Source organism: Osmia bicornis, chromosome 2 (genome assembly GCF_907164935.1).
Source record: "Osmia bicornis bicornis chromosome 2, iOsmBic2.1, whole genome shotgun sequence".
Classification (NCBI taxonomy): domain Eukaryota; kingdom Metazoa; phylum Arthropoda; class Insecta; order Hymenoptera; family Megachilidae; genus Osmia; species Osmia bicornis.
In genome coordinates, this window is record NC_060217.1 from 11,869,959 (window position 1) to 11,894,721 (window position 24,763).

Below are 24,763 nucleotides of genomic sequence, written 5' to 3' on the forward strand. Positions count from 1 at the left end.
GTGGTAAAAGCTTGGCGAACGCTTTGCTGGAAAAATCTTGTTACCCTTTGATACCGTGAAAATGTACGACTCTTTTACGAGCCTGCAATAGCAGTCTGCTTTTTGTCTTCGATCCTTACGGGTTAGATCACGCCATGGATATAGGAATTTTGTCTGCGATTATTCCTCGGATCCCGAGGGTCTGACAATCGGACGATGATACTCGTATTTTGACAATGTCCGCGGTAAATGTTTCGAGTTGTTTTATCGGACGAATCGCAGATGCACAGTGAGATTTCAGTTGGTAAAGTGGAAGTTGTTCGTGCGTCAGCGTTAAACTTTGGCTTTCGAGTGGGCGGCGGGCTCGTGCTAAAATCGATTAAACCGTGTGCTGAAATTTACATAACATAGATACACGCTGCGAAAGCACGCGTTAAAACCAGATTACGTAACGAATTTAAAGGATGCTCGTTAGATTTCGTCTTGCCGTTGAATCCAAAGTTCAAAGATCGAGCATCCATCGAAGATTCGCGAATCGGAGAAAATTTTCAAGTACCCATAGTTTAGGATCCAGGATCCAGCATCCACGCTGTTGGATCTCTCTGAGAAAAAAAATCGAACAAACATCCTGCGATCGAGAAGAATAATTACTCGATTAAACGTTTAATGAGCAACCGTGTGCCAGAAGCGAACAGCCATATACATAAATTTACATTTGGAGGGTAGAGCGGCAGGCGGGGGGAGGATATCAACGGCAACCCGCGCACACCGTATGCATATTTTAGGAGCTGGAAGGCCGCGGGGAAGGCGTACATCAAAATGACACCCACGCTTGTAATAACATAATCGGATGACCGTCTCGTTAAGCCTGGCGAGCATCATATAAATTATGATAAATCGCTACCTTTAACGACACGTTGGAAGATCGCAAACAGAACTCGTTCCTTCGTTTAAATCATTTCACGGACGTGCTCCGTGGAGAACGCTTTGATACACTTCGATCGGACGTTTTTATAATGAGCCTCGAACGGAAGACGCGTGGGACCAATAAAACGAAACCGCTACCGTGCAACAAAAACTCGATGGCCCCTGTTTAACGATGGAGCATCCTATTTAAATGCAACCACTCGAAGTCAAAGATAATTCATCGAGTCTTCTTGAACCTCTTGCTATGGGGGATGAATTTTCACGTCGACGCCTTACGGGAAGGAAAACGACACTGCCCGCTCGGAGGCGAACACGCGCGGGTTATTACGGACCACAACAGGTTTGCCAGTCGCATCACGGTCGTGTGCATTTAACGCTTATTGCCAGAAACCGTGACTGTGGTCAGTGAATGTTACCGCCACTTCCGCGGAATGATTCACTCGCGCCTCGCATGCACCGGCCTCGTTTCTCTCCGTTGCTCCTCCACCGATTAACTTAACGCGGAACGTTTCGAAATTTTCTACCCGTATACCACGGCCAATTTGTTTTTCCCGAACTGCCGCGATACGTAATTTCCCTTGGATTTATCGCGACGCGAATTACGAACGCGATGGAATCCGTGGAAAACGAATCTTCCTTCTTTCGTCTTTTGCTTTTTACTCCGGAGAGAAACTGGTACACCGACGGATCCCGCTATAAATTCTTGCGTTGCTTTCATGATTGGATTTTCGAGAAATCGGGACGATCAAAGAGATAAAAGGAGAAATAATGGAATAGAAGATTCGAGGTGGATCTTGCAGAGACTGCTTACATCAGACGTGATTCATCGCTCGGTTTCAAGAATTTCAGATCATCGTTCGCGATTGTAATTCAAACCTATTTTTCATCAAGACGTGGCTTTTTTTTCTCGTTGCTTACCTCATAGGCAACGTCATTTTTGAATTACCATTGTTTCACCCAAAATGGTAACAAAAAAAATGAAATTTTACGAATTGCCAACATAGAGATAAAATGGAGTGAATTATACGATATTTTGATTCGAATCAATTGCAGGGAAAAGCGATGTTTGCAAAGTTCACGAAACGGTGTTCCGGTTACTTGCTGCAGGTTTTATAATTCTTCTGAAATGTTCACGGTTCAGTCACGCCTAAGAGCATTGAATAGCGTTTTGAACGGACCATGACCGTACCATGACTGAATCGCTAATGTAATTCAAGCCTTAAGCGCATGGAGTACTTTCGATTTTAACTGTAGATAGCTTTATCGGTATTTCAGACGGTATTTAACGCGGCCATGGCGTGAAACATCGGGTGTAACATATTTTACGACAGAAATATCAGTGTTCGAAGCGTTATTCGTAACTCGATTTAATCAGAGACTCGGAATACTTGACCGAGGTGCCATTTAGAATCTGCAACGAAATTATTCGAACCTGATATTTCACCGCAGGTGAAATGGTTTCGTATCTGCCCGATTAATCAAATAAATCGTCAACTTTAATCTGACAAATAAATAATAATCGCACCTGACTGGTAAAGAATTGAAATTGTTCGAAACGAAAATATCGACGTTTTTAACCACACCGTCCAAATATTAATATTTGCAGTACGGTTTAAATCCATGATTCAAAGAGTGCAAATTTGCGAAGGTGTATCGTTTGGAAAAATCGTTGGTAAAATATCAGTCTCTCTCGGGACGATTGTAAATAATTCATTCCGTTAATAAATATTCCCTCTGCAAACGAGAATTATTCGTTTCGAATCATCGTCGCGACGACAGCAGCACGCGAAGGAGCATATTGCGCAAATTATTTGATAATTCGTCCGCTTTGAAGCGGAACCTGTTCGTGACTCATCGTGACAAGAGGTGAGAGTAATAAAGTCGTGCCTTGTGTACAGCGCAGGTAAATTAGAATGCGTGCTGCGTCGCGGATGGTCTCACCTTGCCAATTGTTTCCGGATCCAGTTATAATTTATTGTCCGGTGGGCCCTGTGATCTGCGTTTCAACTTACAACCTGAGCTCCTTGAAGAGTAATCGAGCGGAGTGTGGACAGTATCGAGCGTGGTAGATTTTCCTAGAGAGGAAGTAAAAATTCTGAAAACCTTCATTTTAAATTAGCGATTATGGGAAGCAATTATTCAATCACCCTTGTACACGCTCGAACAAAGCTACCTACGTAATATGCGTATAAATATAAAACTAAGAGGCATTCGAACCAGGAAACTGAAGAAATCCAAACAGAAATCGAAATCCATTAGCCAGACGTTCGAAGCTTGCAATAGGTAAAAGGAAACGTTAAAGGAACAAGTGGCGTTCGACGAGGAGAACTAAGTTGAAAGAACAGGGAACGTGACTAATCTACTTTAGAAACGAAGGTAAAAATAGAAACGGTAACAAGTGGTTAACACCGATTGCAAATAGCCTGAGCGCCAGTTAAACCGACAATGAACGGAAAACCGGCTGTAAATCGAATGTAAGACAAAGTGAAAAACTGTGTAGCAAGCCGAATGAGAGATAATTGGAACGACCAACAACCGGTAGAAGAAATGAGCGTTCGGTATATAAAATGCAAAGGAAAAATGACCAAGGTGAAAAATATAATTACGTTGTGAGACGAGGTATACTCACGGTTGAATTATTAATAGAAAACAAATGGACGGTAGGGAATGCGTGACCAGGCAAAACACCGCGAATTTGTCAAGTTTCACGGAGTAGCTCTTTAATTGCAGCAATTCCATGCTCGTAAAGAGCGAAAAGAAAAGGAAGAAATAAAAATTTGCGGAGTACGTATAAGGCTGTCCTTAGTTATCGCCACGCTCGATGTCGAACTGGTTTCGTACAGTCAGGCCGTATAATTACAGCACACATCCCAGGTGGTCTTAATAAATGAATACCGTAATAAATGACTGTGTCGCTGGCACGAAGAAAAGGTCAGGTTTGATGGCTTAAACGCGTCTTGGGAAAGGGATGAAAACCTGCCTGATAATTGCACAATATCATTTTTATCCTTACGTTTATCCGTTTTGAATCTAAACGAGTAATTTGCGTTTAATTTACAAACAGATTTGACGAGTATTATGGCATCTATGAACATGATAATTTTAGGAAATTTTATTCGTCGCCATTCGATCTCTGTCGAGTAAATAATAATCAAAGTGATTTCGACGTCTCGTTTATTTAAAGAAGGCAATGAAAGTTTCAAAACTAAGGACAAATATTCATCCGAGTGTGGAGGATGGAGGATCGTTAAACTCGGAGATATAAGGTTGAATCACGTCAGCATGTTCATGACGGTCGATAAAAGTTGAACGCGCGTTCTATCGGCATTACGTAAGAGAAAAGCAGCAGGAAGAACATAATCCCGAGCGATCCTCGAGCGGAATCATTCGGGCGTCACGGCGCTCCTCGAGAGGAACCGAGGCGAGGCTCGAGTATCGCGGCTCTTTTTCTTCCTTTTCCACTTTCTTTCGGCAAGCCGCATTTGCATCTCCCTCTATCGCGTAGCCACTTTCGCCAGGGTGAATCCTTGTGTCACCCGCTCTCTTGGATTCGCCACCAACAGACTTCGGCTAATCCTCGGTCAGCCTTTAGCGATCCCTGTCGTCGAGAACGCCGTCCTCCCTTTCTGTCGTCCCCGTTTCACGAAAGCCTCGTGTTTTCGAAGGGGTGCACCGTGTTTGCAGCCCCTTTCCCCGGGGAAACACGAAAAACCCCACTCGAAACACCCGTGAACGCAACGACCCAGTTTGTACCTTCGATTCAAGCTACAAAGAAAGGAACGTTTTGACGCGACGAAACGCCGCAATGGGTGTGAGAAAGGGACGAGAACGTAAGGGGAAGGGATGGATAAAGGACGTTGCAAACTGTCCTTCACAATTAAAAAATATTGATGGTAGTAGAAACGTTTAATTCACACGTTTTTGTTTGTAAATCTTAAACAGGTACATTTCAATTCTGGACCACTGGTGCATCATGGCGAATCGGGGGTGCGTAAGGAAAGAGACGGAGAAACATACGTAGAAAAGAAGTAGGAGAGAGAAAGAAAATGTTGGAAGCAGAACACCCGTAGGACAGCTGAGACCCGGCGACGAAGGTGGAAGAGGGTTGAATATGAAGCTCGAGTAGGGTGAGTAGGATGGTAGTAGTAGGGGATGAATCCGGCATGGTTAGCAGAGATGGAAAGAGCAACGCGAATAGTGGGGATAGCTCGGTAGGAGCGCGAGAGAGGAGTGGGGAGAGCTCGGTGGTGGGGACAATAAACACGCCGGCGCTTCAGTATCGTCGCGTCCATCGAGGGAGTCGGTTCGCGGCGAGGACGCTTTCCCTCTTCTGTCGCGTAACAAAAGTCCGATCCGGTCGGTTCGTTGATATTCGCTCGTACACTCGAATCGGACAGCGTTTTTTTACTTGTTTCCCCCCCGGTGAATTGGTTCCGTTTCTTTCGCGACGCGATGAAAATATCTTGTTCCTTCGACGACGAGGGCTAGCCTTGCCCTTGAAACACGGTCGAGTTTTCGAGTGGTCGACTGAAACGACGCAACTTCGTTTCGTTCCGTACCAGCTGTGCCGGAATCGCCACGACCGCGTGTGTGTTGTGTTCGACGTTTTTCCCTTGTTTTGCCGCGTGTGACCTGGCTGTCTATCGCGTCCTAACCTGTCCGTGACAAAAGAAGACCGTTCCCTCCGCGTTATTTTACTTTCGTGCCTTGGTTCTTCAGTTCTGGTTTGGTGATTGTTGGTGAATCCATCGGGACGATATCGCGAAAAGAACAAAGGGACGACCCACGGGGCTGTGATTAGAGGGACAGAGACCGTGAAACGAGAGAGGAGAAAGGAGCGAGATATCCTGGTGTATCGATCGAGAACGGTGCTTGCAGTTGACGTAAGTCGATGAATTTTCTCCTTTACATGTCCAAGTAATGATCGAACTGCAGGAATACGCGCTCTCGCGGACGCGACCAATGACGCGACGCTTCCCTCATGGAAACCGTATTATTTTACGTACGTCACGTAGCTCTACGCGACCAGTGAACTGGTTTTCTTCTTTCTCCCGTCTTCCTGCGTTTCGATCCCTTCGAATAGCATCGCCCGGAGAAGTTCACTGTCGCTCCTCGATCCTGTCATTGAGGTTAGGTGGACGGCGATTCCTCGATCGATAATCGCGTACGATTATTGCATCGACTCAAGTGCATGTCATTTTTTGCGAATCTTTTTCACATGCTTTTTTCATATTATACAGAATAAATTAAGCAGTATTATTTATATCGGTACGAAGAGAATATCTTCGTATAATAAAACGAGCAGTATAAACAGTATCTGGGAAGGGAACGTTAGTTCGGTAGAATGGCTTCTGTATCAAATATAGAAAGCCGTACACTTTGGTCCGCCCAGATGGCCTATTCGCATAATACTCCATTCAGTTTCTTCGCAAACGGCTTCCATATTCCCACAGGCCTTCCATTAAACTTTCGAAAATTTTCTCAAACTTTACCCCTCTTAATGGAAGCTTTAATAACCTGGCCCTATGGAGAAGCCGTCTTTGCCGTTCGAATTCTTTTGAAATTAGAATTTTAATACGTTGATTGCCGTGAGGGGGTGGTGACCGGTTCTATTCTTATTGTCCTAGCGAATACGGCTTACGGTACCTGGAAGGTTACAATTATGTTTTGAACGTAGGCCATTCACGCGAATTCGTGGAAACGACGATAGACTGAAATACGGGGAAAAGATTATGACTCGCTTTGTTTACGCGACTTGCCTGCTCGATAACTGTTCGTAAAAAGACGTCGAGGGTAACTCGTTGTTACAGAACGAATGACCGTTGTCGTTGTACCTAATCAATCCCTCGTCGATGTAGTTGTTCGAATCGAGCCGATTTAACATTGCAACGCGAATTTATCGTCGACCAATTAGCCATTCGTTGTACGGTCGAGGGCATGATCCTCGTTTTAATTCGATTCGACGTTCTTGTCTCGTAGCGAGGGGTGGAATTATCGACGGAGGAAAATCGTTCATAGAAACGTATCGGCGATAGGAAATCGTTGACCTTAACCGAGCAGCGATTAAACGATCGGAACGCGAAGCATTTTAATGAACATTTCCTTCCGTGAACCGAGCTCGTTCGCGGTCAGACATTTCACTAGACGCTTTTTATGAAACATTCATTCATTTCAAGGCGTTAAACTTGAAATTTTTATTCTCTTTACAATTTACAAGTATACGATAAATTAGATATATATTTTGAATAAATTAAGTCAGGTTCGGGTACCCGAGATTTTCGGATCAATTTTTTAATTATGGAATGTATATATCGATTAAATTTTACATTTTTATCTATTATAATATTAATTACCCGAGTTTTCGAATCAATTTTTAATTTTGAAAAGTAAATCCTAATCACACTTTTACATATTATGATACATCAGTGGCAATATTTGACGTGTTATATCAAGTGTGCTGAGTATTTTAAATGTATCGTTTGTTTGATTGCCTCGACACTGACCTACATTAATTATTCTGGGAATCAATGATACTTGTTCCTGTGAATTGAACAAGCTCGTAGTACAGTTCCGTGACGTACACTTACGTAAGACACCTTTATCGATTCGACTCGAACGACAGATCGATTATCATCGTTATCGACTGTTATCCGCACAGCTATTTAATCTGTAACCAAATCGCGCGAACACATTTAATAAGTTTCGTTCAATTACAGATTCGTTAATTATTTTCGTAATGAAAATTGAATTAATTAAACGTTATTAATACAGACTGTATTTAATTTTCGTTAATTAATAACGAAATGTTAATTTAAACATTGCCTAACGATTTTCTGTTTAGCTTACTTTAATCGGTTAGTGAAATAAATCATAAAAGGGAAAAAGAAAGAAAGCAATTTGCATCTTGTATACCATAATTTTTCCACGGTTGAACGTTGCCATCTGGTTTCGCCTCTTAATTTAAAGTACACACTGCCGGGGAATGTGAAATTTCACTGAGAAAACAGGTTAAAAATGTAACGTTACGGAAGGAAATTTCATCTGGTTCTTAGGTAGCGAACGCATTAAGAGGTTTTCCTTTCGTCCGAGAGTCGAAGAACGACGGGTCTGGCTCGGTCCCGTTAAATACTTTCGTGGAAGTTGAGCTCGCGTATCGCGTTCTCGGTAAATGCAGCTCGCTTGCAAATGAAGTTGCACCACTTGGAATAGTTGGACGAAAGCTCCTCGTGTACTCTGGCCAAGACTGACCCATACCCCCAGGTGTTGGCAGAGCTGTAACGCAGGTAGTGACGTCATCGAGCCAAGTCGTTTCTCCCTATCGTTACGTTCACCAAGCCCGCAGTCATCTTTCCTCTATTCGCAACAGTTTGCCCAAACCTATCCCCCTTTTCTATCCTACTCTTCAAACTCGAAGAACTCGCTTCTATCGTACGTTTGAAACGTCTCCTTTCATCCCGAACAATTGACGCTTTGTGACTGAAAATATCGAGTCGCGTCTTGGAATTGTTCGATTCGATTCAGGTCGAGTCGGGTAGACGAAATTTTTCAGTTATCGCACGAGTAATCTGTTTTTACAACGGCTAGCTACAAATTGAATCTAGTATAAAAAATTACAGAAATTAATTTTTGGAAATGATGGCATCGGTGCCTATCTATGATGTCGGCATCATTTCCAAAAGTTAAGTTAATAAAAGTGAAAATTTTGAAGGGTTGCACGAGAAAGTATGGTGGGCCTCGTCCCTGTTTTAGAACGCGCAGCTCGAAATTAATTATTTAATTTAAATGAGAAAAAATGTTTAACGAGAGGCCATTTCCTTCCTCGGATGGAAGCGTGTCGAGCATGAAAAGAGAAGGGTCTCGTCTCGACCATCGAACTCGTTTCAGAAAATCGCCCGGTAGATTAACCAACCACTTATCTCGAATTAACCGGGGGCCGAAGCTGATGGTAGAAGCGAGCAAGGACGTTTCGTGCAATTTCTCTCCGGGACACGTATATCCAGGTGTTCCAATTCCGGCCATGCAAATATATTCCCCGTCCCTTGATCCTCCTCGTCCTCTTTCTATTTATCCTCTCGCTCTCGCAGCTAAGCAACGTACCGAATTCATCATGACACAGGGTGTAAATGGAAAGATAGCCGGTGTCTCGCGTCTCGCTAGATACGCCTTCCCGTCCTCCTGCTATTCCCTGCTGGATATGACGAAGAGCTCGATGACCCAACTCCACGGGGATCCGTAGAACCGTGTAAGATGGCTGTTTCACGTCATTGACCCGGCTGCTCGTCTTTATGCCGGTGCATCGAGTTCCTCGCCAACTTGCGCGCACACGCCATTCTTGCCTTTATATTTCGCGAAATTTATGCACCACAATTTATGCATTCATTTTAGCAAATTATTCTTATCTCATCGGTTTTAATCATTTCATCGATTCGGGACGTCCCTTAACTATTTTTTGTTAGGATATAAAAATATTTCGTCATTTTGAGCCAGATTTAGATTCGCGACTACTGGTCAAGGTGAGGAGGAAAAGCGTTGAGAAAACGGGTCAGAAATGTAGGCTGAGGTTTTTGCTTGAATTTTTTTTTTAAAGGAACGAGGACACGAGAAGATTGAATCTGAAATTCTCTCGAGTACACGTACATTTACTTAAAAATCGTATAAATTTCACTGCTTTTAAATTAATTCTTTCGTTTACCGGCGAGTGATGCTCCTTTTGAAGAGCATGTCGGTGGAAATGGTTTACAAAGGATTTGTTGACGATTCGGAAAATTTCTGTTGATCGTACGTATTGATTTTCCCCTTTTGTCCGGGTTTTGTGCGACTGTCAACCGCGTTTTCCGCTCGACGAACGTCAGATACGCGAACGGAAGCGATCGAGAGATCCGTCCTGATATATTCCAGGACAATTCATTCCGTCCGACCAATAGGGAAAACCATTATCCGTTGAACTATCAAACGATCGTTCTTTCTACGGTTAGAAACAGCGACGTGCTTTTCTGGCTTTTGTTCGTCTCGCGTTTTAATTCCGTTCGTGTGGAATTATGATTACGACAAGGAACTTCCTTTCCTGTTATCCTAGAATTCTTCCCGTCGATTCGGGTTAAATAAAAATTTCCATTTTTATTAGATCGATGCGGTTCGTTTCGGAAAAATTGTGTTGTCACGTTAAATCGTGGCTAGCAAAAACGTCTGCTGGTAATTACGCGCGTTTAATTGTATCGTAAACCATGGCGGAGAGTTTTCTTACCTTTGCGACAAACTCGTCCATTAACGTAATACCGGAAGACATGTTTCAACGGCTTACGGGCTGGCGTTCCGCGAACGGCTTAAGTCATTCCCGAAGAATTCTACCTTTAATAAGACAGAATGAGCATCGATTTTAATCGCCTTCTTTCCACTACTGCGATCATTTCCTCCTACCCTCGCGTTTAAATAAAACGTTTGTTCAATGCGTTCCGACATCCCTTACAACAGCTTACTTTAATCACCATAATATCTAAGGTGTATTTGGTCTTTCCTTTAAACCGATATCAATTTTATTTGAAAGAAGTACTTGGTTTGCGAAAAGTTCAAATTAATTGGAGCGAATTAATCGGGATTTTTCTGATTTTTTAACTCAAAATCTAGATTACCAATTTTGATCATTCTTTTATAGAATAAAATCAGAGATCGATGGTGTTCTTGAGGAATGGTTACGAAAACCGATACCCATGTTAATCGAAATTACGCTATCACGCGAGCTTTGAATTCGCGTTGCGTAAATTAAAACTCGGGTTGTTTTCTTTTGTTTTGATCGACTTTTAAATCACAATATCGCTGGCGGTCTAGGTATATCAGATCCGAAGGATTTATTTGATAACGGTGTGTTTTTTGTAACTAGTGAATCACCGCCACTCCCGATACCGTAATTGCACGTTTTATCGGCTGTTATCGAGGGATTGTTCGTATCAAACTTTTACAAGCTACCGTGATCGTTCAGAAAGTTTAGGAAAATTTTTCATAGCCTTCTACCTTTTACTATTTATCGCGACGCATAACGCGTCGAAAGGCGACGTTTAACGCGGGAATATAAAGGCGTAGCCGGTGTTTTAAAAACTGAGAGTCATTATTAGATCAAACGAGCGAGCGATGTTGACGCAAGCTCCGTTATCGCAGCCGATGCATCGTACACACCTATCTTTGTACAAAGTGTTGGGAAAATAATGGTCATAGCTTCTAAAAGCGATTCTCAATATCGTATTGCCAAGAAATTAAAGATCAAAGCTTCTGTTTTAACTGAAACTCCAAAAATTCGGGTACTCGAGCCTCGGGTGTGGCGAGTTTCTAAAATAATTTATATTTTAGATTTTTTAAACAATTTATATAGCAAATTTGAATTGATCGATCGATAGATTTTTTTACGAAGCTCAGTTGATGGTAAAATGAAAAAATTTTCATTTCAATATCCTCGGTAAACACTTTGCTCTTCGTTAAAGTCTATTTAAGTGTTAATTCTTTGAGCTATCTTACTCTTTACCAGAAGATGCTTATTACTCGTTTTTCTTCCATGCAAATTTCCAGGTAAATATGGTTAAGCAATCAAACTTATAATTATCTTCTATTAAAGAACATTTTTGTTCGAGGGTAAACTTCCTCTGAAGCAATCTTTTTCTTGAAAATCTTTTATAACGAAACATAATTCTCTTTGCATTTCTGATTCCTCCCTGAGTATATTTATATTTTTGTCTCGTTCTTTTTTTTCATTTCTCTTAGTTCCTTCGGTTTATTTATCGTTCTGTTTACTTCACAGTTACCGTATTTTTATTTCCAACTTACGTCACTGTCGTTCTTTTTCTTGTAAAAGGATTTCTTCAACTGCATCGCGAAACAGATTTAACGCGTTCCCAGTGGCCGTGTTCCTAACAAAACAAGCGGAATTCAGTTTCAGTGGCAATTGCTGCTTTCAAGTTTAACTCTATCGACTTTTCTCCCCAAACGTACGTGCAGCTAGGAGAGGAAAGTTTCTCTCTTTTCGCAAGCTTTTATTCGTTTGTTACATAAAAATTATCTTAATTTTCTTAATCAAAGGTTTAATTCATAAGTCAGAAATTGGCTCTCTTTCTATCGATTACAATTAGAGATGAAAGAAGGGTGAGAGGGGTGGTCGTCGATAACGAGGAAGTTGCTATGTCTGGAGTCAAAGCTTTTCGACGCTTCAGACACCTTTGGTCTCATCACGTGTTCACCGAGTAACGACGACGCCCGGACGCCACTCCAACGGGCTTCCTCTGCACTCTATATTTAAGCGAACCGAGCCGACACAATAGGCTTTATGCTAGCAATCAGTATTCTACTTCCGTGACTAGACATCGAGGCGCTCCGGCTATCGATTCGCTTCCTTCAATGTCAATAACCTGCGAGCATCTCCCCTATGCACGATCCTCGATCCATCGATCCTTTTCCTAATATCCGCTTCGATAACTCGTCCGTCAACTCTTCATCGACGTTGCTTCGATGCGAAATCCTAACGTCTTTTATTTATTTTATTACCAGTTAATTCTAGCGTTCCTAGTAGAAATACATCGTTCCTTTCTCGTAGGTTCTACATTCGAATAAACTTTGTTCGAGGATGACGGGTTCGAGTCGACGCGAGTAAGATGAATTTTCTTCGATCGACCGTTTGAAAAGCTAGCTCGACCAGGAAAAGATACATCCGCATTACAGTCCGTGGGCACAACGCCAGTTTATTATTGATTCCTTCTTCTCCAACGTTTTGCACTAGTTTCTTACTTCCTTTTCTTTTCTCTCTGTAATCACGGAAGTTGAACCACTCTCCGTCGAGCGTAGTTAAAAATTTTCGAAGAAACGAATAACTTTTCGAACTCGGAATTTCAGGTTAATCGTACACACGGTTTCCACGATGTAACATTTGAAATGGTAGAAATTCGCGACGGGTAATTCCCGGTAAGAAATCGTACAATAATCCATCAAACTGTCGACCGAAAGTTCCTTCGGCGATCGTCTTGCAGTCTGCATAAGCAACTCGTCACGATCAATTGCATATCACTTTTTTCGTATGCAATTTCTTTCGATCAGTTACAAGCTCGACACTGATCCGAACGATGTCTGGCGCGTTGAAAAATGCGAAAAGTTCATTAATTATACTCGGACTATTACGCGACAACCCGAGCCAACATCGATCCTCGATAAATCAGTCTTTAAATCGTTCAATTTTCTTTTGTGCCTCCGTGTAATTGATCATCTCGATCCTGCTGTTTGCCATTCATTTGCAACGTGGATAGTGTAACCATCTTGTACGCTACACGGATACCGAACAAATTACACTCGACTTTCTCCGATCGAGTGAACAGTTATTAATTTTCCCCAACTTTTCTTCGGAATTCTGATATAATCCACCCTTTCGACGGAATCCCACCTTACATCACCGATAGCGTGATTACGCGATGGGTACGGTAAATCGCATCCGCCTCGGTGCTTGTACAATTCGTCGTTATCGGCGTGGCGCGTTAATTGAAAACAAGCAACGGTGGTGGTTTATCGAAACGTAAGAGGGAAGGAGGGATGCGAGCGATTAAATGGAAATCGACGACGGCATTGAAACGATAAAATTGGCCCGATAAAATGCGAAGCAGCAATAACCGCGAGGGATACGTAAACGTTATCGCGGTTTGATTAATTGCCGGGTATTTGGTGTTCCGTCGATGATTCGACGTGGCAATCGTTGATCGTTCTTCTGCCTCGTAGGACTTTGAGACTTTCTTTCGAGGCCATCGGCCAGCCTATCTCCGGACACGCGAATCGCACAAAGAACGGCCTATGTGACGTCATAGTAATTACTGAAATTACGTTGCCAGCAGAGGAATTCCAGCGAACCCCGAAGCCGTTCAGGCGAGCTTAGGTAAATCTGCGAGCGGAGGTAGGAAAAAGAGGAACTCGGAGATCTCCGACCGCGAGGTTGCTCCTTGCATTCTAGAAAGCCTCTAGGAATTTATTCTGAAACACCGGCGATAAGATGCTGGGTATGGTTTATGGTTGGACGTTTATAGGTTTAATCCTCGCAGGGTAAAATGCATTTCTCGGCTTAACGCGGCATATTTCTATTATTCGCCGTTTTAACTGAACCATCTATGCGCGAGGTTGTACCCAGGACTGCGTTTAGATTTCTCAGCCCCTGGGGTTATCGAAATTTACAGTGGGTGATTAAATTATTAGAGCCACAATTTTAAGGTTTTTACAATAATCTTCCACTATATACAGGAAAATACTTATAAAAATAAACTTCATCATAAAAAAATAACAAAAACTCCGTTTAACTAGGTTTTCATTTAATTAAGAATTTTTATGTAAAATCGTCAATTTATGCGAGTGCCTCTAATTGTATTTGAAATAAAATTAAACAAGCCCGCGGTTGTAGCCTCCCCTTTAGACCTCCTTTTAAGCCAGCACTGATTGGACGTCATAGATCCGTGAGAACAGGGGTCGTCGATGGTCCCTCATCGTTTCGTGAAATTTGAAAAGGGTCGCCGTGAAAATTCAACGAGGTAGAACGCGTGTAACTCGCGATATGGAGTTCGCTGGTAGGAACGATGCCAATTTGCGCGTGCAAATTCATTCGATCGTCGAATCGCTCTGTTTGCATCCGTGGAGGAAAAAAAAAAAATAAAAAAAAGAGGTGGGAGAACACGACCGATCGCGCAAATAATGTCGCGCGAATGGCTTTCGAAATCGCTTGGACACCGAATTTTTTCCTCGAACGACCTCGTCATCGGTGCTCTTTTTTTTTTATGTTGTTTGCGGACAAAACGTCGTAAAATTCGCGATGAAAATTCCTGGTTCCCGTTGAAATTGAAAAATTTCGCACGCAGTTCGTCGAGCGTTTTATTCGTTTTTTCTGTCGGTATCATCTCTTTATTCGATCGCCTAGCTACAAATACGAATTCACCCTTCTAAATTATTATCATGTTTTACAGATTTCCTCGCGGCGCTCTTTTTCCATCTAAAAATACACTTTTTTTTCTACGCAGCAGAATTTTATGGACAGTTTCGACGCGTAGCGAAATTTCATTGCCGGTTACACGAATCGTAACGTTTCGAAGGGCTGATCGAATTTCGCACGGGTACGCGGGAATTTTTCGTTAATAAATTGTTACAGTTTCCCCTTTGTGCATGCTCGCGAACTTTGAACGCGAATTTTGTAGCTCCGGTAATTTTATTACAAAAATGAAATTCTTTTTCCATCGTCGTTGTTGAAAGAGATTTTAGAAAGCTAAATTACGGAAATTAATTAACTAGATTTATTAGGGAGCGTTTTCTCTGTGCGACAATCCAACTGAAGAATTAAACTCCACTTTCCACGATTTCGCGTTGCTTTTATTTTTATTCCTTACGTTTTGAAAGTAGAGTAGCACCATTAACATTTACCGTGAGATCCTTTCGTTTTCGAATCCACGTGAATTGGTTCGATGAACCGGGGACCGTGAAGAGGACCTTGGAAACATCGAAGATTCAATTATCCTTCGTTCCCTGGCGAGCGAATTAACGAACTAACCGGTCCTCTCGAGCTACAAATATTTGCCGACCAGATACCCTGGTACGTTGGAAAATCGTTTCGAGTCTCCCTACGAACCGAACTAATTAAGTTTCCGTGAGAGGATAGCGGGTAGTCGGGTCGAAAGTGGAAACTGGGTTAGTCGCGGGACACGGGCGGAACTTTCCTCGACCGGAGGTTGCCTTTTAATTTCGACTACCGGATTTCCTCGAGTAGAAGCTGCGCTTTTCACGGTCGAAAAGTTCAGCCTTCGAATTTCGCTGGAAACGATGTCACGGGCATCCGTTCCTGTTTCCGTTCAACCTTCGAACTTTCAATTCGTCGGCAAATTCAGCGTTACGCGTAATTATTATTACACGTTTCGGTATCGTGTCGGGTTTTCAGAATCCTGAGAACTAAAATAGAACGCGTGCAATGCGCAAACATAGGAAATTGTAAAGTAAATTAAATCAAAAGCTGTTTGCAATTACGTTGTTTCAAGCGAATCCTAACGCGGTGATAAAACCGATTATCATCGGTTGAAATTCGTTCCGCGCGACGTAGTTTCGTTCTGTTTGGAGAAACCATAGGTGAAATTGTTTAACGATCGATAAAATCGGAAAATCCATTTGGTTGCCCAATTAACGTCTAATTAAAGACTGGCCCAGGGGTGCGAGGAAGGGGGGCGAACACTCGTTAGTTTTGCGTTCGTATCCAGGAATTTAGGACGCGAAATCGGATAATTCAGCCGGTTCACGGGAACAGATGATTAACCCAGTTTTAGGAAAAGTAAGTTTTACCAGGTTAATAGCTTCCGGGCTGATAAGGGCACTCCGGAGAGAACGTATTAATTCCGCGACAGATCAGGATGATTAACGTCCTGCTTGCCTACGCTGTGAAAACTTAATTCATCGCGATTTTTTTTCCTTCATGAAAAGTAGTTCACCCAGAGATGTAATAGAAAATTTTGACGAGAAATAGTGTCTACTAGTGGATAGAAAAAGGGTTCACGTGATTGTTATAAAATCTCTATTTTCCGCTATCGTTAGCTACTTTTCCCAGGATCGTTACCGTGGATCTATCGATCGTCCGGTGTCAACAAGCTTCTCGGCTTTCGTCGTCCGCCGCGAAGCTTATCGCCAGCAAAACGCTTAATTAGCATAGAATCAATTAGCGGTGATTAGCATTCTCGCGAATTAATTAGCGCTAATTAACACCTACCGAGTGCTGGACGATTCATCGCTGCCGCGGCGAAGGAAATCGTACGTGTTTCGTGTAGCTTTATCACAGTTTCGCGTTATCAACAACGGCCGTATGTCACGTTCAACGAGGAACATGATAAACGACTTCGTTTCCATTCGTTCATCTACCCTCGCGTTGCTTTTCATCGACCATCATCGCGTCACACACATTTTTCACTATCTTTAACCCTTTGAACGTCGACCACTTTACGCGTTGCAACTTCTATGAGAATGAAATTTTCATTGCAACGCACCTTTTGATGCGCCTTCTATTGCTACCGTCGCTTTCAACGTAATTCTTTTAATCTTTTTTTGAAGTAGGTACTGAAAATATTTGCGATTTTTCAAAATTAACGTTACGAGAATTTCTGCTTCTCTCGTGACGCTATTTTTCCCTAGGGAAGCCTACTGAAGCAGTGATATAATTTAACCACGGTCCCAGTAATAATGCCACCAATTTGCTCGATGTTAACCGCTCGCAATTTTAACGTCCTTGTTGAATCGTACCAGTGAACCGTTTTCGTAGGCCGTCGCGCGTGAAAGTCGTGAAATAATCCGCTTCGCCTCGCTTCGTTTGCCGACCGAAAACGCTACGCCAACTTGCCACTCCGTTAATCGAAAGAGGAGAAATTAATTCCTCGGTGAAATTAACAATTCCTCGTTCCCGGGCAAACGGAAGAGAAGAAGGAATATAATACCAAATAAACCGTACCATTATGAAGTTGCCATATTACACATTGCGTTAATCTTTCGGAGGCAATCAGAGTTGATAATGTCAGAAATTAATTTTTCTTACGATTATGTGTGCTTAATTGAATATTATAGCAGAGTATATTTTTCTGGATATTCACAGAGGTGAAACACTCCGTTGTTGAAACACTCTTCTGACGAAAGTAAATCGATATTCATTCGATTTCCACCCACGTTTATTCTATGAATTGAATACTATCTAATTAGAGGGCCCCTGCAAAAATTTAAATCCTAATCCACCCCTGTATTATATGCGTATAAATTTCAAAGACAAGCTCTGAAACGAAATTTTAAATAAAAAGATATCGTGTCATGTGTACGCTTGGGTGCTCTCGCATTGGCGAAGGGTTAAAAAAGCTCTTCGCAACGCGTTGAACGGACGTGAACGTTTCTCGACCGGACGTTCAAAAAAAATAAAAAAAATAAAAAAAATAAAAAGTCGACGAACCATGTGGTGGTCGGATGTTATGTCATCGAGGCCAAAGATACGCGTACAGAAAGCGTGTGTATCGTCGTTCTGGTAGCGGTTCTCGTGTTGGCTTTTCGTTTTATTCTGATTCCCGTGTGTATCTCGAGCATCGGCCGCGAAAATAAATCGACCACCAACACCCGTGGAAACTTTTCTCGAACACTTTATAAAACTCCGCGTGACGGTGTAAATATAATATTTATTTCTGCGAACCACGCCATACGTTCAGTTACGCTCGATTCCTAAGCTGATTCGCGAAAACAAAGACGGTATACAATTATTATTATTTCTATTGAAGTGCCTTTTTTTATTGCAATTCGGGCGCCTTCCCCCTCCACTAAAACGCCTACATTGTCCAACAGAGATATTTGAAAATTCTTCGATCACTCGAACGGGAATTTTCGAAATTCGAGTTTTACGTTCTCACATTTGCCGAGAAAGCGAAGGAGAAGCAGAGGATCCGGTAAAACTCGCGTCTCATCGAGAATTCTACAAAATTTTATTACGCGACGCTCGAGCTCGTTCGCACCTGCTGTCCCGAACGTAAACCTTTCCTTGTAATCTCTCATTTCCCTTGTTCGGGGGTAAAAAGGGAAGAAGAAAATTGGCCCCGGTGGCGCCTCGGTTAAAGAGAAAAAAGTATCGGCCGTACGAACGGACGGAATAAAGAAACAAGCGAAGCGCGAAAGACGGCCAAGACGAACGAGCCGGTGAACGTGTCACCGGCAGATGTTAACGATAAGATTTATGAATTTTTCAAACTCGACCTGTGTTGCACCGTCGCCAACTCGTCTGGCAAAGTGCAAGTTTCGTTCGGTGACTCGTGAAACGACGCGATATACCGCCAACTTTTATGGATAAATTTCTTATAACTTCGGGGAAAGTTATTGTTTCAAAAGTTACAGTTTTGCTTTATCCGCTAACTCCTTTTATTGAATTTAATAAAAATTTAGCGACAACCTAAATATTTCGGGTACTCGATATTCTTACACACCCCTAAAATTTAGGTAAATTTCTTTTAGGGTTGATCGTCGCTATGAATTTAACTAAATCCAATAATTAATATTGATGTAGTTAATTCGTACAGTAGCTGATCGATAGAAAAGTAATAGACGTGTAACTAATAAAATATGAGATAGTAGCCGGATAATACGTGGCTGTGTAAGTAGTTTGCACTAGATACCGGTGAAAGCATTTCGAACCAGTTGCTGCCGGTCATAATATCGTTTTATTTATCGCTAGTGTCTCATTCAAGCAGAGGCGTACTATTGTACATACCAAACGATCGTTCTACAAGGTTTACTCCATCGAGGAGGCCTTCTATTTATCCATGAATGTTTCAAAGAAAGGTGTAAATCTCTCTATCGATCGACTTATTAAAATTTACAAATATATTCAAAATGCAATAAACGAAATTGAAACGTAACAACCCTGCGAATAATGTTTTTTAAAAGGCGAAAATGTAGGAGAGGAATGAAAGGCGAGTTTGCGTTCCCACGGCCCATAATTACGGATAAGAGTAGCAATAAATAACGCACGCAACGGTCGTACGTAAAGTCGGCTAGACGGGAATAATTCGTGCATAATTTACTCGTTTTCGATAGGATAGGAATAGCGTTTTCGCAGTTGCTAAATCGACGCGGCACTTTGGAAGGAAATCGCGGATAGGTACGGGCCCGGGGTTGGATCTCTCTCTTTACATATTATACCCCGTAGAATCGGAATAACCGTTCAGAGGGATGTTTGCCTCGAAAATACCGGCTGCGCTTGAGTTACGAGCCTTTTTATCTCATCCTCCACCGCCAAGTAAATGGCCCCCTTTTTTCCATTCAACTCTTCTACATGCATCGATGTACCTACTATAGCAAGAATTCTTCAAATTTTGCTTTTTCCTCTATTAATGTTAAACGTGATTTAGGTATAATATATTAAACAGCAGAAATACGTACAATGTACTTTGGCTCGTTTGTTGCGACTAATTGACGGAAATTATTTGATCCTCCGGTTGCCGCTGGTTGTAAGCTGAAAGCAACCCCAGGAAAAACGAGGATCCAATTAACGCGAGCATTTTATATTAGTGGAAACAGGAGCCCGGTAATTTTTCCGGGCAAATAACTGTTTTCGAGGGGACGTTTTACAGGAAGAGTGGAAGAAGGGTTGCCGATTTCGCTGGCCAACAATTTGACGCGTCGTGTAAAACGTTCCACGAATTTCGCGAGTACCATTTTCGAGTATCGATTTGTCGTCTACACGGGTTTCTGTATTGTGTACTTTCAGTCGCGGAAATTGGAAATATTAAAGCTCGATATTTACCAACGCCACTTTTTGCCCCCTCTATCGAACCGTTTTCAGAGGCAGAACAATCTGTAGTAAATACCGAATGGAAAACATATTTCTCTGTTTGTTCGAACAAGAATATTCAGTTTACAGAATATTGTCGATGGAGTATTTAGTTTGTTTCCCTTCGAATGATAGGAACAAAGACAGCTTCTTATTTTAATTATGATCTCGTTGAAACTTGGAACTTCCTGAAAAACAGGAAATTGCAAGGTAAATTTATTCTGTACATTGAATTGGGTAAAGAAGAATAGAAAATAGAAGGCAGAAGGGAGATTGTGAAACAAAAGGAGGAGGACCTATTCACGAGAATGGCAGGAGCATCGAGGCCACGAGAAGTGCAGTTAATTCATGCGAACGCCAACCAGGCTAATAAACTTTTTATCTGTAACTTTCGGTGTTCCGGCGAACGAATTACAAAACACAACGTTTCGTGGCCCACTTTACGGATGAATACCCGACACGAGTCGTGTTCCACATACCTATCTGCCTACCTATCATTCACCTAGAGATAACAACCCACCTCTGCGCTATCCGATCGATCGCGTTCCTCGCAAATCTCGATAAAACTACTTTCATACGGGTTGTCTTAACAAAGAGACAATTTTTCAATTTTTATACTTTTCTAAATATCGGGTCGTTGAAACTCGACAAACTGAATAAATTTTTCTAGCCAGCAGAAATAATGTATTATCAATCGCTAATGACTTTACTTAATTAATAAATTCCAACGTTTAAATATCGTAATTTCTCAGTTTTGAAAGGTACGAATCTCCCACGAACGATTACCTTGCGATGGATCGTTGCAACGGGCATTCGGTGCACGATACTTTCACCTAATCGATCGCGAGAGTCAGTGATTTATAACGATATCAAAATGGTCACGACTATTCGCGCGGCACCGTGTTTCTCAAGCGCATTTTATCGTCCTTATTTATGAAACGGAGGAAATGACGCTTCCGGCCAGAACCGCTACTCTATCTGTTCGAACGTTTTAAACGAATAGCCCTATAAACCCTTTAGGGGAGGAATTTTTTGCTCCTCCAAATAGCTTAGACGCTTAAAGATAGAATTTTATGTATGGAAAATTTATTTTATCCTCCTCGAATTTTTTGGGTAACCATGCACTTTTCTCTTGGACCTCTTACCACCCTGAGTACCTTCTTTTCAGGTACGGACGGTTGGATATCGAGATATGTATATATTCCTGTATGTTACCTTAAATCTCGTATTTGGCTGTCTAAACGAAATAGACAGCTCAAAGGCGAACTCGTGATACGAATAATTCTCGATAGCAGAGGATGTCGCAGATGTTGCAGATCGATATCCTCCTTCCGATTTAGCATGCTTCGTGTTCAAAGAGAAGCTTGTCCACGGAGTTCGATAAGATATGAACCGATTCGAGACGTTACCAGGCATAATTCATCGCCTAACTTGAATCACGCTTTCGTGAAGAATATTCTCGGTACTTGCAGTGCGATTAACCCTTTCATTAATTTGGTATTATGAAATAGAATATTCATTCTCCAGAGGAGGAGCATTTTAAAATAAAACAAATAATGATTATCGATTCGCGTGTCTGTGATATCCCTTTTAATAGACACGTAAATTCGTATTCAGCCTCGAAATTGCATAAGAGTATCGTTCGGCGATAGTCTGGCCAACGATGCAACATCGTTTGCTGAAAAATAAGAGAAACTGGTGATTTTATGGATTCATAAGAAAGTGGGACGTACCGCAGCAGAGATGCTCGATAATTATAACGATACGTAACGCATCGTTTTAAATTTTAATTACAATCAGCGATGATTTCATTTGACGGTAACGATCCAACGCAGGGTTGCACCAATTCAGTTTATTTTTTAATCTTATTAAAATACCCATTCGATCCTTCGCTTTTTAAAACGTTAATATCAGAGATGCGTGTACAGGGTGTTCCTCGAGTATTTTATTGTGAAACTTGACTCGAGGCTGTAGTACCCGAATTTTCTCACGTTCTTCGTTGCTCGTTTTCCCGTCATACGAATATAATTTCACGACATCTGGTTTATTTCATTCGATCGGACCCGACACCCCGTTCCCGTACTCGCAACCTCGCAGTCTCTACATTTTACCCGACATATCTCAAGAAGGGTAAAATTGATTCCGAACGCTCGGATAACGTCTCCCGCGAGAGTCTTATCTTTTTTCGCTGTTCTCTCGTTTCGATTCTCGCGTTCTCGAGAGGCCGTCAAGAAAGGTGAAAATACGGTCTGCCTCTTGGCAAGATGGCTGAAAAACCTGCCATTTCCGATGTTGACGCGAACAGGAATACCGTCAGTTTGCCTGGTTCCATTTTATCGGTCGCGTGGCAAAGGTAAAGCATCCGTTTTTCACGGTTTCCCGTCAAAGGGCACCCTTTGCTCCACTTTGTATCTTTTCACCCTTGAACGACAGGACGACGGTTCTTTTCCCTGTCGAATCGCGATCCGAATCGATAGATTATTTCGATGAACGCGGACAGTTAGGGGAGCCCGATTGGCATCGTTGCACCAGTTTCCAGGGCCAGGCGCGGCCGTCGCTCGATTGAATTCTATCGATGGAATGCAATTGATACGAACGGTTGAATCTTCGACTGGTTCCGTAACACGCGGCCAACGATACGATAACTTGACCGGAACAAAGGGTTATTGGAAGGTGTGTCGAGGCGGAATTGAATTTCGTCCGAAATATTGTAGCCCGGACATTCTCCGTTCGGCGCTGTCGCGACTGTCGAAGATATTTTTTATTAATTTCCATAGGATCTGTTAACCTTTGCATTTTCTTCAGATTCAGCATCGATTTTTATCGATCTTAGGCGTCGTTTCATTTTCGCTTTACCCCAGGGATCATTAAAGTCGTCGATATAATATAATTAGGGGTCGATGAATGCCAATGCTACTCAATCGCAAGTTTATTTTCCTTTTTTAACATTTTTTTATAAAGTGAGTCGATAAGATAATAACTAATTTTTAGGGGTCAATGATCTAAAAAGTTTGGCGGCCCCTGCTTTACCGCATAACAAGATGGTGAATAGTAGGTGAAAGGAGAGGAGAGTGTCATCCTGGAGAAACTTGTTAGGGCATTCTTCTCGGAAGTAGCTTCTGCACGATTGCACGAATGAATGAGTAATGCATCGTCATGAATTATACATAGGGACGCGTGCGTATTCGCCTCCTACACACCGTGTACACCGTGTTGTATCGCTAAGACGATTGAAAATTCACCCGAATTTTCCATAATATATAATTTAATACATATATTGAGCTTGGCGAATTAGAATATCAAATCTAGCTTTATTTCATTCGCAATAATTTCTGGATTATCGTCAGAGCAGTTATTGCAGTTGAAGTTATCCCATGAAAATCGTCTTAGCGTCGTAAATTCGCCGTTATATTTTTAATCCACTCGGTACATCCAGTTTCGCGATTGCCGGATGAATTATACGTATACTCTCCCAGTATTCCGAGGGAGGCTTTGTATTCGTAGCGAAACTGTTGCGCGAGTTGGAAGACGGTGTTTCTGTAATTCACACGCGGCGCGTCCCGGTTTTTCATCGACCTCCCTCGGGAGTGATAAAACTTCCGAGCAAGGGACTACCACCGACGTCTAAATATATCCAGGATACCCCTCGACGTCAGCCCGCGTGGAGCTTTCGGAAAAACGAACTTACGACCTCCGTGATTGATCAACTTTTATATGGTACGTAACAGAACGACCTGATAATTTCATGTAAAATTCGTTTAGATATCAAATTCGCTAGGATAGAGTGAGTTGCGTGTTAATCCCCAATAAATTCCTCTTGCTATTATGGTGGAGCTGGAATTCCTTAACCATGGACTCCTTTCTTTCTCTTGGGACTTCCTTTAGACCTTCTTTAAACCTCTTTACACGGCGAACTCGGGAGAAATTCAAGTTCTCTAGAAACTACCTCTCGAGCAACCCCGTCGAACGAGACTTCGAGGTTGTAATAATGCGTACATTATGTATAGGCGATATACAGGGTGTTTCAAAAGTTACTCGCATATTCTATAGAAATACACGTAAGGCGTTCCCTTAGGTATCCACGAGGTTATGGTAATTCGAAAAGCTGCACGGGTATATCGGGGTAATAAAATGTACGGTTTAATTGCTCGATCTTTCTCGGCCGGCGTGGCACGGCGTTCCAGCTGGACGCGGTTCGGAGCGTGCCGGCTTAAAGAGGCTGCAATTTTATCGCCGTAGTCTCCTAAAATTCATAAATATCCCGGGGGAATAATTTACCGGCGGGTAAGGCACGATTTTTCGTTACACCGGAAGACAAATCGTCCGATGAATATTCCGGGCATTACGCCGCGGAAAATAGCTATCCATTTCCTCTAGCCTTTTATCTTCCACTTTTTCCCCCTCTTTTTTTTCTTATCTTCGTTTCTTTTTTTTTCTATCAGCTCTCGAGCATCGGTGATTGATTGTTATGAGAATTCGAAAGGAGCAAGATCGCTCGAATTTTTTATAATTACAATTTAATTAAATTATATT

The 24,763-nt window shown here is 42.1% G+C and overlaps 1 protein-coding gene across 5 annotated transcripts in view; it reads left to right on the forward strand.

Moving 5' to 3' along the window:
* Positions 1-24,763, forward strand: part of LOC114880398 (ankyrin repeat domain-containing protein 50) — a 109,825-nt gene that overhangs the window by 23,894 nt on the left and 61,168 nt on the right. For 4 of the 5 annotated variants that reach the window (XM_046290117.1, XM_046290118.1, XM_046290115.1 and 1 more), the window contains exon 1: positions 5,198-5,789. The gene's annotated coding sequence lies outside the window, so the exon portion shown is untranslated. Of the gene's footprint in view, positions 1-4,848; positions 5,034-5,197; positions 5,790-24,763 lie in introns of those variants that run through there. The other variant, XM_046290114.1, reaches the window with a different exon arrangement.